The sequence below is a fragment of the Macrotis lagotis genome, chromosome 5, assembly GCF_037893015.1.
Source record: "Macrotis lagotis isolate mMagLag1 chromosome 5, bilby.v1.9.chrom.fasta, whole genome shotgun sequence".
NCBI classification, from domain to species: domain Eukaryota; kingdom Metazoa; phylum Chordata; class Mammalia; order Peramelemorphia; family Peramelidae; genus Macrotis; species Macrotis lagotis.
Genome location: NC_133662.1, coordinates 35,422,828 through 35,439,670, shown reverse-complemented (window position 1 = coordinate 35,439,670; position 16,843 = coordinate 35,422,828). Strand labels below are relative to the sequence as shown.

The 16,843-nt window shown below is 37.4% G+C and overlaps 1 protein-coding gene across 1 annotated transcript in view; it reads left to right on the top strand.

Moving 5' to 3' along the window:
* Nucleotides 1-2,798: 2,798 nt before the first annotated feature.
* Nucleotides 2,799-16,843, top strand: part of LOC141489667 (glutathione S-transferase A4-like) — a 49,883-nt gene continuing 35,838 nt past the window's right edge. The window contains exon 1 of the mRNA XM_074190179.1: nt 2,799-2,844. The gene's annotated coding sequence lies outside the window, so the exon portion shown is untranslated. The remainder of the gene's footprint in view (nt 2,845-16,843) is intronic.

The window sequence follows — 16,843 nt, the reverse complement described above, 5'->3', positions numbered from 1 at the left end:
ATAAATTTTTGATATGATATCTCATTACTATAATTTTCTTGGATATAATTATTAATTATTTCTATCATTTTCTGTTTAATTTGTTAACTTTTCAGGATGAACATTTTTTTTAATTAAAGATTTTATTTATTTTGAGTTTTACAATTTTCCCCCCCAATCTTGCTTCCCCCCCCCCCACCCCAGAAAGCAATTTGTCAGTCTTTACATTGTTTCCATGTTGTACATTGATCCAAATGGAGTGTGATGAGAGAGAAATCATATCCTTAAAGAAGAAACAAAAAGTATAAGAGATAACAAGATCGGACAATAAAATATCATTTTTCCCCCTAAGTTAAAGGGAATAGTCCTTGAACTTTGTTTAAACTCCACAATTCTTTCTTTGAATACAGATGGTATTCTCCATTGCAAAGAGGCCAAAATTGTCCCTGATTGTTGCACTGATGGAATGAGCAAGTCCGTCAAGGTTGATCACAGGATGAGCAATTATACTTTGGAAATCAGAAAATGCTACAGGTCACAGCTTGATTTAAAGTTTTGTTAATTGTTGAGACTAAGTGTGTCTAACCTGTGAGTCACATGCAGCATTATTATATATTATTATTATTATCCTCTTTGGTAATATGGGTTGCATTATAGTCATAAATAAATTTTAAATTCTATATGCAGCCCTTGACAAGTTTTTATTGGTTGATACGGTCCAGAGGAGCTAAAAGATTGTATATCCATGATCTAGACTTAAGAAAATGATGGAGAAATTGTTAATAATTAAGACTAAGCTTAAAGTCTGTCTGTGGTACATTTCTCACTCACCCCTCAGTTAATTGTTAAACATTTAACAGCACACCTCTCCCCACAGTGTCACAAAGTGGAGGTCTCAGTTTCTCTATTTTTAAAAAAGAATTCTTTTCACAAACAAAAAACCAACAGTATTAGAGTAGGTCTATTTCCATAGAGATTAGGATCATTGGATTCAGAGCTAGGATCTTATCAGACTCCCTGATTTGGCAGCTAAGGAAACTGAGGGAGGAGTTTACAATGACTTGCTTAAAATGACAAGGTGGAAAGTAACCTAGGAAGGATCTTTTCATGACACTGAGCTGATTAAACTGTGGGAAGATGATATACACTCCTCTATCCCTTCTTTTCTCTTCCCCACCTTTTGACCATTCTTTGCTTATTATATTCCAGAGGAAACAAGAGCAGGGAGAGGAAGTGAAATTCCTTTCAGTCCTTTTGGCTCCATGTGAACAGGCTTAGTAAAATGTTCAAAGGGAGAGGCCATGGGAATCTTTGATAAAGAGAAATTGTTGTGCTTCTACTTGTGAATTTTATATACTATCATGAGAACAGAATTCCCACAGATGACCAGATCCATATCTTATGACACCAAGGAACATTTTTGTCCTACATCACGCCAGCTTGGAAATTTAGAGATTTAATACAAATTATCCTCATTCCTATCAATGTCATAATCCAACATGATTCCGTCTTCCATAAATTCACAATAACAAGCTATATTTAGATAGTAGTTTATGATTCCAAAGAGGAAATGTAGTAGAGATAGAGAGCTAGTCTTGGTGTCAGGAAAGTCCAGGGTTCAATTCTTAGTACACATATAGTTTGGGGGATAGGGGAAGGGTGAGTTCTAGATAATAATCTCTCACTGCTCCAAATTCTTTTCTGAGACTATAAATTGAAGAGCAGGTTCTGATATGCATCAGTTAAAGGAGTTTGACTCCTGGAAGTTCCCCACAACAATGAAATAATAGGTTTCTTGTTTGGGTTTTTTTTTAAAACTATTTTATAGTTAAGGATATTGAGGTTCAACAGGGTAAAGTAACCATCCAGGTAGCTAAAGGTGAGTTTTGTGATATCATCTGTTATGCCTCCAGCTTGTGGCCACCATGTCACTATATTTCCAGCTTGTACCACTTTTATGGTAAAACCAGCAGCCATGGATTCCCTTTGGTGATCATTTGAAACAAACACTAATCTTGAAGGCAGAAGACCTTGTTTCAAGTCCCAACTTTGTCCTGATAAATATGACTCTAGTCAAACAGCTCTTGGGAGCCTAGCTTCTTCTTATGTAAAGTAATGGTGAGGAAAGTGTTTGACAAACAGTGAACAGAATGATGAACTTGGAGTCATGAAGACCTGAATTCCAATCCAGTTTCAGACATTTACTAGTTGTTATCCAGGGCAAGTCACTCAACCTCAGTTTACCTCAAATTCTTTAACTGTAAAATGAAGACAATAAGACTGTTGTGAGGATCAAATGAGATATTTACAAAACGCTAATCATGAAGGTTACATATAGTAGATTTTTTTTAAAGTATTTGTTTCCTTCCTTTATAGTATTATATAAATGGATGATAATGATTATTGTTATCCATTCTCACTTTACATCCTCTCATCAACTTAAATCTATAAGAACATTGTGTACAATTTTCTCCTGGTTCTACTCACTTAACTTTGCATCAGTTAGAAATAAAGATCATCTACTCTGAGTTTTTCATTTTACAGATGAAGAAACTGAGATCCATAAAGGTGAAGTAATTTTCTCAAAGTTATATAGGTAATAAATGTCACTAGAATTTGAACTCAGGTCCTCTGACTTAGAAGTCAGGATTTTTTTCCCTCTATTTTTAGATAAGTATAGAGTCAGAGCATAGAGCCCTCAACACATCTCAAGTATGTTGACTAGAAAGGGGCCCTACTAAATACCCAGGTTACTGAGTTACACTGTATATTCTCCTTTGGAGGGGTGGGGCTTCTGATATATAATTACAAGTCCCAAACTCTCATTCAGTTGAGGACAGCAGAGAGACTGCTCAGGAACAGAAGGTTAGTAGTGAGATTTTCATAGAAGGATCTTAAGGTTTGGTCAACAGGAGCAGAGTTTTTTTTTTAATGCAGCTTTGCAGTTTAATTCAGTAAATGAGCTATTTGGATCATTAATTTCATGTTTCTAGACTTCTTGCCTCAATGCTAATTGAATTACTTCTATGCTTGTCTATAGAGAGAAAAACTCACCCAGAAAGATGTTTATAATTTGGCTTAGAGATAGCCCAGGGATATGTATAAAAAACCCAAAGCAAATTATTTTACAAAAGTAGGTCTATTCTGTTTTTATTTTAGTAGAGTTTAATCCAAGTCAGCAATTTGAGAGCGTCTCAAAGTTTATTGTATTCCTAGTTCAAGTGTGTAGGTGGATAGTTTGTTAGGGTGAAGGAGGATGATATGACAAAACTCCAAAGTCTATGGAGGGGAGTTGGTGTTCTCTGAATTTACCTCTCCTGGGAAGCCTGGGGAGATTACAAATGGTCATAAAAACTGCAGCGAATTAGAGAAGAATTAAAAGCTGCCACTTTTCTTAATTATAAGTTAAGAAACCCTTCACGCCTTCATAAATAAACCCATCAATTTTAGCTGGCTTATGCTATTTGGGGTTTAAAACATTCAAGAGCAAGTATAAAGAAACGAGACTGATTCTGAGTATCCATAAATTGACCCTGACAGAAAATTCCAAAAATATAGGAATTCTATAAATAATGAAATCAGTATTAAAACAAAAGCATAGCATCCCAACTTGATGATTTTGAGATAGACCGCATTCATTTGACTGTTCAAGTTCTAGTCTATCTTAAGATATGGGAATTTATAATCATACCTTACCAATACTTCCAGGAGCTATGTTTTTCTTCCACATCAACTCACTTCATAGATTTAGTTAGCAGCACTCTAAGACTTGATGAATGGTTTTGGAAGGTTTGGGGGGTTGAAAAATTCATCCCCTGGGGTCAACCTGGTAATGAGACTTAGTTGGGATGATCAATGGACAAAAGATCCAATATGGATCTTTCCATGTCTGATCTCAAATAAGAGGCATCAGAATTTGTGCCCCCCCAAATGTCTTGGAAAGTCTGGGACAATGTCCATGTCAGAAATAGGCTGGGTTACATTACATAAAAAGGGGATTTCCTGGGCTTAGACAACAATTGACCACTGAAAATACAAAGACAAAAGTTAATCATGCTCTGCTCCCAAGGAATTTACATTCTATAGGCAGAAAATCTGTACATATATGAGATATTTAGAATTATTAGAATGTTAATTTTGGGTGGTTGGGCAGTAATAGCTGGGAGAATCAAGAAAAGTCTAATAGGGTGTGTTAGAGCTGAGACAACCTGAAATAAGATACATGTCACAAAAGACACTTAAAAATTCCTCCATTTACAACATCATAAAGGGTAAGAAGTTGGTCTTGCTTTTCAGGCAGCCTTGGCAGTCTAGCATCAAAGGCCCCTTGTGTACATTTGGGCAAGTTTGGTGTGGTTCACATACTCTAAGGAAATTGTGCCTTTAACCACCATTTTCCGCAGGACCTCAAAAATGGGTGTTTTCCTTTAAGAGTTTAATGAGGCTAACAGGATTTTTCATATTCCTAAAGTGATGAGGCAGTGCCTTCAGTTATTTGAATCCCCAAGCAGACAAGTTTCCCATTTTTCTTACATGTGGAAAACTTCCCAGAAACTGTTCCAAACTGTTAGTTTTCCTTATCTGACACCTTCCACTCCAGGAGTGTTTTAGTAGCATTTGACAGATAGGGTTCAACTTTCTTTTATCTTACTAGTGCAACTGTTATCTTCTGAAAATAATGGCAACTTTTTTGATTATGATACTCTCAAGGTATAGATGTGATCTCTGCTTCAGAGTTTGCCCAAGAGCCTGGGCTGTCCTGACAACCTTTCTTTAAAGGCATGCCTACCCTAGTGGTTTTGTCAGAGCTGACATATTTCTCTCTTGACCAGAAAGGAGGTTGAGATCTATTTATTTAGGGTTCAGTTTGAATATAGAAGAAGAAAATGTGTTATCAACAAGCATTTATTCAAGAAACTAGTAAGCTGTTAATATGTGCTAAGTATTGTGATTAGTACTGGGGATACAAATAAAAAGCAAAATCTGTCCCTGCCCTCAAGTAGCTTATTATAGTTACTTTCCATATATTGCTTTTCTCTGGGAATCTAAATCTAAAAGTCTTTAGAATATTCACAACACAGCTTCATTTGTTTCCTTCTCCCTTCAAAACATGATGACCAATAATCTACTGCTGCCTATAGAATCCTTAACATTCAGCAGGACTTTTCTCAGTGATGCCCTCTTCACAGTGGGATAGTATTCATTGTATCAAATAGGGTTTTGTGTGGATCTTCATTTATTCCAGTGCTTCAGTCCTTTAATGATCCACAAGTCATTTCTGTAGCTTCCCTCTCACCACAGTGTAGTATATAGTCTCTAGCTATGAATAAATGAACAGCCAGATATATTTGTACATACCATTAAACCCCAAAACAGGGGAGGCTGAGGCTGGTGGAACTTTTGAGTTCTAAAGGAAGGGAGCAAAGGAGGGAAAGGAGAGATGAAGAGAAGGAACATTTATTTAACATCCATGTTCTAAGCTCTGCACTAAGCACTTTACAAATATCTGGATTACAGTGGGCTATGCCAAATACCTTTCTGAGCTAAGGGGGAGGGGTAAATTGACAGGTAAGAAACAGAGCAAATCAAATCTCCCTTGCTGATGGACAGTGGGATTGAATCCATGAGTAGTAGACAACTTCTAGCTTGAACGACAAAGACTTAGTCTTAAAAAAATAAAAATGAATAAATGAAAAAGCTTTGATTAAGCACTTAGTGTATACCAGACTAATATAGTTCTAAACCAAGGAACCATAAAGCAGTGAAAAATAAATATCACTAATGAAAATTGATTTAAAAACTTAAAATAAAATCTGAACTAAAAGACTACATCAATATATCCCCCCAAATCATTCACTATGATCAAGTTGGAGTTTTACCAGGGATATAAGAAAAGTCCAACATTAGAAAATAATTTAAATTTATAAATTAATAAAATAAAATATATTGAATTAATAATTTGAATTAATCATTAATAAATTAATCTTACTAAAACTTGAAATGGGGCACAGCATAGAGTACTCATCTTGCTGAGTTCAAATCCTGCCTCAGACACTTACTAGCTATGTGATCTTGAGCAAGTAAATCACTTAATCCTGTTTCCCTCAATTCCCTCATTGGTAAAATGAGCTGGAGAAGGAAATGACAAGCCACTCCAGTATCTTTGCCAAAAAAGGCCCCATCAAATGGAGTCATGAAGAATCAGCTGGACAGGACTGAAAAAACTGAACAACAAAACTTGAAATACTCCAAGTTACAATGCCTGTGAAATGGTCACTTGTCCCACAGCTATCAAATCTTTGCAGTTCAGGTTTTGCAAATATAAAAATAAGTGTACACTTTGGAAAATTTTATCTTGGGACTTATACCTCACCATCCCACTTCTACCCCTACCCCATTACAAGAAACGTAGTATAGTAGATAGAGAATCAGTCTTAGAATCTGATTGGGATCTGGGGTTAAGTCCTGAAGGTTAAAAATATTTGTCTGAATTTCCCAAAGAATCTAGAACATCCCTAAGCACAGAATCAATATTCAGAAAATGCCTATGTCATCAAATGAGTTATCTGACAAATGCAGTGTTACCTGATCCAATTCCCTTTCAGAAGGTACCACTCTAAACTATGAGATTTAGTTCTAATATAGAAAACTCTTGTTAAAAAGGGTACAACAGGTACAATGATAATGACCTAATCTTTCCCTAAAGAAGAGATTAGGAAATAGACCTTTTAAAATAGATCTTCCTCCTTCTTTGCGGAAGGTGTGGAACAGTGCTTGACTCAGCTAATGTTTTGCTCCGTTTCTCTGAGTATTTTTTCTCTCTTTTATTTTTTGCTGAAAGGAGTGATTCCCTGGGTAGGAGGGATAAATTTGGAAATAAACTTGATATAAAAATGAAAAATATGGATAAAAATTATTTTGGAGGAGGGGGAAATACTATAATTTCTTATTATATATATGTATATATACAAAAAAGATACATATTATATATATATATATATGTATATATACAAAAGCTAAAAGGTGACTAGAACACACCTCCAAAGGATTGTTTTTCTTCCCTATTTGTGTTACTGAAATCTAAAAAATTCTTTAAAATGCAAAACATTGGGGGTATACCCACATAAGAAAGTTATAAGTATACTGATTAATAACACAAATCAAAGATGTCCATTTTTGGTCTCTGAGAGTTAGAAGCATCAAAAGGATAGCGTTAGGCAACCAGTTGTGACTTCCTTACATCCCTGGCCAGATTAGATCTAAGTGCCCCCATCAATTAGGTCTAATATTATTTTTTTACTCAGTGGAGCAAAGAAAACTGGATCCTTTTTCAAATTTGCTAACCTAGAGTAAGCAGACCCTAGACACCTTTTGAATAAATCCGTTAATAATGAGTCAGATAAGAATAGACACAGAAATTCTTTTGTTACACTAATGGACTTTTCAATCCATTCTGTTTGTGTCTTTAGCCATACTAAGTCAGAACTAGAAGTTTTTTCTGGAAAGTACTGTTACCAGGTACACAGGTTTCACACAACTATCCATTATGACTTGTACAAAGACACTGCTCCTGCATCATCTTGATTGTGAACATCTGTCATCTCCTGAGGAAAGGTTATCAGATGGACTTCTTTTGCCTGGAGACTCAATTGGTTCATCTCTAAACCAAAAATAAATGCTATTGTCATTACTTTTCTTCTTGTAATGGCTTAAATGGAGGCGACACTTTAGATTATACAAGACATGGCCTCTCAGTAACCAGGTGAAGTGGATTATGCAAGTAGTTGTTTTTTAAGAGGCTCAGAGAAATTATAGACTTGGTCATATGAGTAGAAAGTGGAAGAGTGGACACTTGAACTTGGCCTTTCTGACTCTTATTCTAGTATTGAGTTGCATTGTTTAGGCATCGGTCCTCACTCTCTTCTGTCCAGAATGCCTCACCCATTTTATTCAAACTTAAACAATTCATCCTCAATATTTTTCCAGCTGACTCACATTAGGTATTGTGTGATTAGTGTTTTCAATGGTATATTCTCTGTGAGCTCAGGACATCAGGTTTCAGGTAAAGCTGCTCTATTCTGAAAACATTCTCAGGTATACTAGTCCCAAAGAGCTTACTCTGGGCTGAGGATGGAGTGGGTAGAGGGCTGGGGTAGAGTCCTGGGAGGGTGGCTCAGAATCTTTAGGTATCAGATTTACTTTAAAAAAGTGCATCTGATAACGATCAAAAAGCCATTTGAAAAAGTGAGACCATTCAATCTTAGTTTTAAGGGAGTTAGAACTCCCAATGCCTTTGCTGTTTTCTGGAAACCCTAGGCTGTCTTTTGTTTCCTTTGTGGTTTATTTTCTACTGGTACAATGCCTGCTTTGCTGCACCTGCTGTTTTGATTTGTGGCCCTTTTCTCCTCTCACAATGAGAATAGTTAGATTTCATGGTTTTTAAGTATAGTTATCCCTTCTACATTGAGACTTTCCCCATTTCAGTTTCAAAATCTCAGGTTGGCATAAGAAATTAAAATGTGAATTTTGGGGGGAATCTTGAGGAAACTAAGGAAGGCATGTAAAGAAAAAATGCATAATAAATACATGCAGATAAATATATGTATATCATTGTTTAATATCAACATATGTTATCTTTTTTGTACCTTTTATTTTTAGTTTTTTAGTTTTTGCAAAGCACTGGGGTCAAAGTGATTTGCCCAAAGTAATTATTATATAGCTAGGTAATTATTAGGCATCTGAAGTCACATTTGAACTCAAGTCCTCTTGACTCCAGGGTTGGTACTCTATGCCCTGGGCAACCTATCTGTTTCTGTATTTTAACTTTTAATACCATAATAATTCAGACATCTTTTCTGGTACAAAAGGAAAGCCAAAAAATTTTAAAAGGATTTTCCAATGGTGGGGTGTCACACCCCTGACCCTGAGATGTGGAAACTAATGCATTTAATTTTAGGAGGAGGCAGGGTGATAGAGTGTTGACTTTGGAAACAGAAGTTCTGAATTGAATCCTGGCCCTGCATTTTCCTTTCATTAATCTTAGACAAGACACAACTTCTTTGGACCTCAGCTTCCTCATGTTGAACTAGCCTTTGAGATTCCTTCTAGCTCTAAGTTGATGATTCTTTGAATTGTTCCAGTATGGGAGACAGGGCTGTGTGGTAAAGGGGTGGCTGGTGAGGTAGAACTGAGTCTCACCTATATTTCTCAACACTCTGTCTCACCTGCCGCCTCCTCACTGCAGGACCCTGGCGTGAAAATAGTAGCAAAAAGATGTCAGAGATATTATAGAAGAGGATTTCAAAGGACTTGATAATTGATTGAATATGAGAGGTAAGGGAAGTTTCCAATAGGGAAAGACCAATCAGATGAAGGCAGACCCATTGACAGAAATGGCAAAGTCAAAGGGAGAAATAATTTTAGGGACAGAAAGCAGATAATATTGATGCAGAGAATCAAAGGCATAGAAAATATTAAATTCATTGGAAACAAATTTTGTAAATCTTTTGTTTGCATTGTTAAAATCTTATAATTTATTGATCCTCTGACTTTCTATTAAAACATTTCACCTTGACCTCCAGTCTGATCTTGGCCATTGATGGGTCAAGTTTATGCTGGCATGACAGGAAATGATATGTTGGACATAGAGGACATGCACCTTAGGACAGAAAGGACCAGTATGTAGCTCGCCAATTGGTGAACACCTGGAGCCAGGTGCTAGACCACTTCCCAAGTGACACCCTTTTCCAGCCTACTACAGAAGTGTATTTAAAAGTCCAGAAGAGAAGTGCCTGCTCCCTTTTCCATTCATCTTCACTCTACATTTGCCTTGTAAAGATGATATCTTTTTCTCTTTCTTAGGCCATGTACTCCTGCTGGCGAACCATGGGCCCCTATGCCATGGGCATAGCCCTTATAGCTGTCTGTCCTCTCTCTCTCTCTCTCTCTCTCTCTCTCTCTCTCTCTCTCTCACATACACACACACACACACACACACATACACACACAAACACACACCCCTCACCTAGCCTGTCCTTAAAGTGCTTATTGCTTCTCCAGGAGGAGAAAAGGTTTTAATTTGTATACTTTGTAGGTTTCTATAATAAATCCTGAGCAGTTTAAAATCTCAGGGCTTTCGGTGAATTCACTTTCACCAACTCTCAATCTTAAATTTGGGGACATCAATCTCTCCAACAACAATATGATATAGTGAAAAGAGGATTGTATTTGGAGTTAGGAGATCTGAACTCTGCTCTCTTTTCTTATAACTAGCTGGGGTCTAGACCTCTGTGCCAGTTCCAGGTCATCTTGTCACCATGGCCTTAATATTCTCTGACCATGTATACCACGCCAGAAACCTAGACTCACCTACTAGACCAGATAGGTATACTTTCCCTTATGTTACTGGTGTTCAGACCTCCACACCACCTAGAGAAAAGGGCAGCAAAACTCCTGGACAGCTCAGAGACAAGAAGTGGGCTGTAAAGTTCCCTCCACTCATGAAGAGGGAGAATTTCAGGGCCTTGGATCCTCCTGGGATAGGGAATGGCCTCCTCTGTACTATATTCAGTTTGAGAAACATGGTAGTATAGCTATTGGACTTTCCTGGAAGAAATAGTTGTTGGTTGTTCAGTTATTCAGTTGTATCTGACTCTTTGTGACCCCATGGACCAAAACATGCCCAGGTACTTTTATCCTTCACTATCTCCCCCCCCCCCATTTGATATTTATTATACTTATTTTATTTTTGTACAAATGATTTTTTTTATAATTACTAAAATATTCTTGTTTAAGAGTAAACATAATACCCCTCCCTGAAAAAATATATACCCTCATGAGCAATAAAGTAAAGGAAAGAAGAAAAAATTAAAATTAAAATTAAAAAAATTAATAGGTGGCACAATGGATGGAGCACCGGCCCTGGAGTCAGGAACACCTGAGCTCAAACCCGGTCACCCAGCTGTGTGACCCTGGGCAAGCCACCCCAAACCTATTGCCCTGCAAAAACAAAAAAAAAAAAACCCAAAATAAAATAATAATAATAAGGGTGGCCACCCAGCCACGCGATCCTGGACAAGCCACCCAATCCCATTTGCCCCACAATGCCCCTCCCCAGAATAATAATAATAATAATAATAATGAAAAATGTGGTTCAGTCTGTGTTCCAACACCACCAGCTCTGTTGTGGGTGGATCACATTATTTAGGATAAGTCCATCACAAAAGCTATGTCCATATTTTTCCACTGTTGCCATTGCTGATTGCAACTCCCTCCATTCGTACTTCCCCACTACCATACACTATATTTTTCTCTCTCCTTTCATTCTATCCCTCTTCTTAAATGTGCTGTAGGGTAGCTGAGTGTCACAGCAGACAGATACCCGGCTGTGGGGCTAAGAGGCCCTGAGCCCACATACCACCCCTAAGACCCAGCAACCACCTGGCCCTGTGGTCCTGGACAGGCTATCCAATCCCAACCCCTTGTAAGAAGTAAAAAAAGAAAATGTGTATATCTGACCATTCTCCCCTATGGTCTACACTCTCCTCCATCACTCGCATCCCCCACCTTTCCCCTGTCCCCCTTCTTTCCTCCTTACTCTAGATGTTATATCCCATTGAGAGTTTTCTGTCTGAGAGCTGTTTTCTGTCTGAGCCACCTCTGATGAGAGCGAAGGTTCCCTCATTCCCCCTCATCTCCCCCCTTCCATATCATTGCAATAGCTCATTGTAATAAAAAACTTATGATATGAAATACCTTAGCTTATTCTACCTCTCTTTTCTTTTACTCCCATTACATTTCCCTTTTAGCCATTGACTCCATTTTTACAACATATTATATCTTCAAATTCAGCTCTCTCCTGTGCTTCATCTATAAAAGCTCCTTCTACCTGCTCTGTTAAATGAGAAGTTTCTTATGAATATTATCAGTATCATTTTTCTATGCAGGAATATATGTAGTTTATCATCATTAAGTCCCTCATATTTTACCCTTCTTCTCCACTCTTTATGCTTCACTTGAGTCCTGTATTTGAAGATCAAACTTTCTGTTCAGATCTGGTCATTTTAACAGGAACATTTGAAATTTCCCTGGTTCATTGAAGGTCCATCTTTTTCCCTGGAAGAGGATGTTCAGTTTTGCCAGATAGTTTATTCTTGCTTACATTCTGAGCTCTTTTGTCTTCTGGAATATTATATTCCAAGCCCTATGAGCCTTTAATGTAGTTGCTGCTAAGTCCTGTGTGTTCCTGACTGCAGCTCCACGATATTTGAATTGTGTCCTTCTGGCTGCTTGTAATATTTTCTCTTTGACTTGGGAGTTCTGGAACTTGGCTATAATATTCCTGGGGGTTTGTTTTGGATCTCTTTCCAGGGGAGATTGGTGGATTCTCTCAATTTCTATTTTGCCTAGGATATTTGGGCAATTTTCCTGTAGGAATTCTTTAAAAATTATGTCAAGCCTCTTTTCCTGATCATGACTTTCAGGTATCCCAATAATTTTTAAATTATCTTTCCTGAATCTGTTTTCCAGATCAGTTGTTTTTTCAATGAGATATTTCACATTTTCTTCTAATTTTTCATTCTTTTGGTTTTGAAGTATTACATATTGATTTCTCATAAAGTCAGCAGCTTCCTTTAGTTCCATTCTATATCTGCAGGATTTGTTTTCCTCAGAGAGCTTTCTTATTTCCTTTTTCATCTGACCAATTCTGCTTTTTAAAGCATTCTTCTCCTCAACTTTTTGAACTGTTTTATCCATTTGACCTATGCTAGTTTTTAACATGTTATTTTCTTCAGCAACTTTTTGGATCTCCCTGACTAAGCTGCTGACTTCCTTTTCATGTTTTTCCTGCATCTCTCTCATTTCTTTACCCAATTTTTCTTCTATCTTCCTCACTTGATTTTCAAAGTCTTTTTTGAACCCAATTTCCATTTTTCTTACAGTCTTTAGATGCAGGAGCTTGGACTTCCTCATCTTCAGATTGAGTATTTTTGATCCTTCTTGAGATCATAAACAATGTATTTCTCAATGGTGTTCCTCTTTTTTTCTCTGTTTACTCATTTCCCCAATCTGTGCCTGGTTTTGGGGTGCTTCCTGAGCTTTTGAGTATTATTAGGACAATGCCTCCCCACAAGGATCTCAGTGTGTGAGGCTCTATCTTCCCTCCTGGTCTGTGAATGACCACAACTGCCCCACCTCTGCCATGGGGCTGAGGTGGGGGGGACCCTGCTGTTCTATGGGGGTCCTAGACTGTGATCAGGGTCTGAATGTAGTCAGAGCCCCAGAGTCCTGTTTCAGGTACAGAGGACAAATCTCAGAAGTTTCTCTTTATTCCCCCACCTAGGCTGAGTACTCAAGGCTCAGTTGCCTGGGGGGTCCTGCTTACCCACTCTGCCTGCTTCTGGTTCCTGGATCTGGGCTGCCAGGCTGCTTGCTGAGTGCCCTGAGGTCTGGGTTTCACGCACTCTCTCTGGCAGAGGTCCCCCTGCTGATCTTCCAAGTTGTGCCCCGTACTTCCCAGGGTGTAGGTCAGGAAACTGCCCCCACTGCCATGAGCCATGGCTCCCAGGTGTCCTGGGGCTATCTCTGGGGGGCTGAAGTTAGTTCAGTCTGGTGGCCACCCCTCCAACCCCATGGAGCCGAGCCTTTCCACTATTTTCCAGGTTACCTTGGGCTGAAGAACTACCTCACTGGATCCCTCTGTGGGTTCTGTCTCTCAAAAATTCAGTTAGAGTCCTTATTTTTATAAGTTTTGAAATATTATATATAGAGAGAGCACCTAAGAGAGTTAATTCTCCTATCACATCTTGGCTCTGCCCCCTCCACTATCTCTCTAAGTCTGTCCAAATTAATATTTATTGTTTCCTTGAAACTAATCTATTAATCTCATCCTATGCCATTCCCCTTTTCCTTTTGTTTTCCAACATCAGGATCTTTTCCATTGAACCCATCTTCTTATTCTGTGACCAAAGTATTTAAGTTTCAGCTTGGGTCAGGTAGGTGTTGCAGTGGTTAAGCACCAGCCTTAGAGTCAGGTGAACCTGAGTTCAAATCCTACCTCAGACTCTTAATAATTGCCTAGCTATGTGACCTTGTGTGACTATTTAATCCCATTGCTTTAAATAATTTTTTAAAAAAATTTAAAAAGCTTCATCTTCAGTGTTTGACCTTCCAGTGAATAGCCTGAACAAATCTCTTTAAATATTGACTAATTTAATCTCTTTGCTGTCCAGGGGAGACTGAAAAGTCTTCTTCAGAACCACAATGTGAAGGCATTGATTGTGCAGGGCTCTTTATAGTCCAACTCTCACAGTCATACATTGGTACTGGAAAAATCTTAGCAAAGTTGTGGATTGACAAGCATTAACTTTGACCATTATCAATACCACCTATCCTACTCCCTCCTTTGGTAATTGAATGGGCCCTAGGTGCCAGGATATCTACTTATTTCTCTGGTCTAAACAATCTCTAAAGTTCCATCCCAACTCTGAATCCTGTGATTATAAGCAAATGTGGCCTTCTTTGTTTCTTAAATGTGGCTTAAAGGACACTGTTCAATGAAATTAAATAGAAATCAAGAAAGAGAGAAGGGGATATTAGAAATGTTTGAGGTTAGCAAGGCTTGAAGGGGTTAGTTTTTAGTTATTGCTTAAGAAGCATTTATTATGTAAGCAGTACTGGGAAACTTAGGTACACAAAGATTACAACAATGTACACAGAAAGAACAATGACCCCAAAATAATTAAAAGTAAATGTTGGAAAAAAAGAAGTAAAGAAAGTAAATGTTGATGGCTGATATGGGAATGTTTTGCATGATTGCTCATGTATAATCCATATTAAATTGCTTATCTTTTCAAGGATAGGGCAGGGAAGCAAGGGAAGAAGAGAATATGGAACTCAAAATTTTAAAAAATGTTAAAACATTTGTTTACATGTAATTGAGAAAAAAAGAAAGTAAAAGGGAAAAAAGAAAATGAATGTTGAGAAATTATAAGGAATAAATTAGGGCCTAAAAAAGAGATATAAGTAGACAGTTTTCTTTTGCTCCTTTGCAGAAGTCAGGGAGTGAAACATTTCATATGATGTCAAGTTTTTTTTTTTGGATGCATTAAACAGTTTTCCTGACATTTTTTCTTCTTAAAAAAATCCTTTGTTTTACATTAACTCTCTGGGAGGGGGAGGAGGAGAGGAGGGAAAGATATGAGAAAAATCCAGATTGGAAAAAAGGTATCAATAAAAATTTGTTTATTAAAAAAGAAGCATCTACTTAACTGTATCCAAAATTGGCTGGGAGGAAAGGGAAATGTAAAACAAGTGCAAGATATGATCTCTATCTTCAGGAAGCTTACTGGAGCATCTTGGAAAAATTGGTGTGCTAAGGTGGAAGATGACTTGCATGGTAAAAATCTTATCCCCCAAATCCTTAGAGTAAAATTATTTAGAAATGAAAATGAGGCATTTCAGTAACAGGGATTTATTTAATAAATTTTGGATGAGATTATCTCTAAGGTAAAGTCTAATTCTAAATCAATAGTCCTAAGAACTTATGATATTTTTTTAAGGGAATGAGAGGAGAAATCCAGAAGGTACAATATCTATCTGAAAATTGGTAGATTGTTATATATTTGTGTCTAAATTAAGAATATATTTGACGTTATCCCAAGGAAAGGGGCTATCTCAGAGTCAGAATGACCTTTCACAGTTTAGTTATAATAAGGGGAGGAGGTAAGAAGTAAAAAGAGTTCAACTTTTTCTTAAAAATAGTTTTGACTCAAGATTAAAAAGTATCTCTTATTAAAATCTCATGTCTTATTAAAGACATGAGATCTCTTTCTCAGGTAAAGAAAGGAAAGGTTAGGTTTTAAAACTGAGAAATAATGACTATAGAAGGCATCTCTTTTCTTTCTTCCTCTCTCCCTTCTTCTTGACTCTTACTTTATTCACACATTCAATTGAAGAATTTGAGTAGTTTGCTATTCATAAATTTTTGTGCATAAACTCATTGCATTTTCCTTTAACACTATAAAACTTGATTTTTGTGGTCAGAGAAGGCGGAGCATGCTGTTAGTTAAGAAAAATAAATTATTGCATAACCATCAAAGGACATGTGTGAACAAGGTCAAAAGCTCTTCAGCTCTAAGCACAGATAGCTTGTCAGTAGTGACCTCAATAAAGTTGATGCTTGTGCAATCAAAACCCTCAAATTCTGACCAGTGGTGCATGGATGACATTATCACCTTTCCCTTTTGATTGATTGATGGGCTGCTCCTTCAAGCTGTCACTCAAAGTGGGGCGGGGGGTGGTGGTGGTGGAGAGCTAATTACTCTTAAAATATTCTAAAGCTAAAAGTGGATGCTATTTCCAATGGGTGAACTTTCTGGCTTTCAAAAGTGACATTTTTCAGGGAGGCTAGGTAGCGCAGTGGGGCGGCTAGGTGGTGCAGTGGAGTCAGGCATACCTGAGTTCAAATTCGATCTCAGACACTTAATAATTACCTAGCTGTGTGGCCTTGGGCAAGCCACTTAACCCAATTTGCCTTGCAAAAACCTAAAAAAAAGTGATTTTTTTTCTCTCTTTGTTTAGTTCTCTTGTACTCATTTGCACTCTCCAAGGTATTGAAAATAGCAGACACTCCTTTTTCTTAACCTCTCCCTGATCCTCCACCTTATGCTGAAAGAAAACTCTTATCCTTTCCTCTAAGATATGGTTGAAGAACCTTTTTTTCTCTGCCAAGGACCATTTGTATACTTATAACATCATTTGAGGGCTATATTTGGTCAAATATTTAATTAATTTACCCCTTAAAACACCTAGATTTATTGAATTTTGAGTCCCACCTGCTGTCATCTTGATAACACCAGACCAA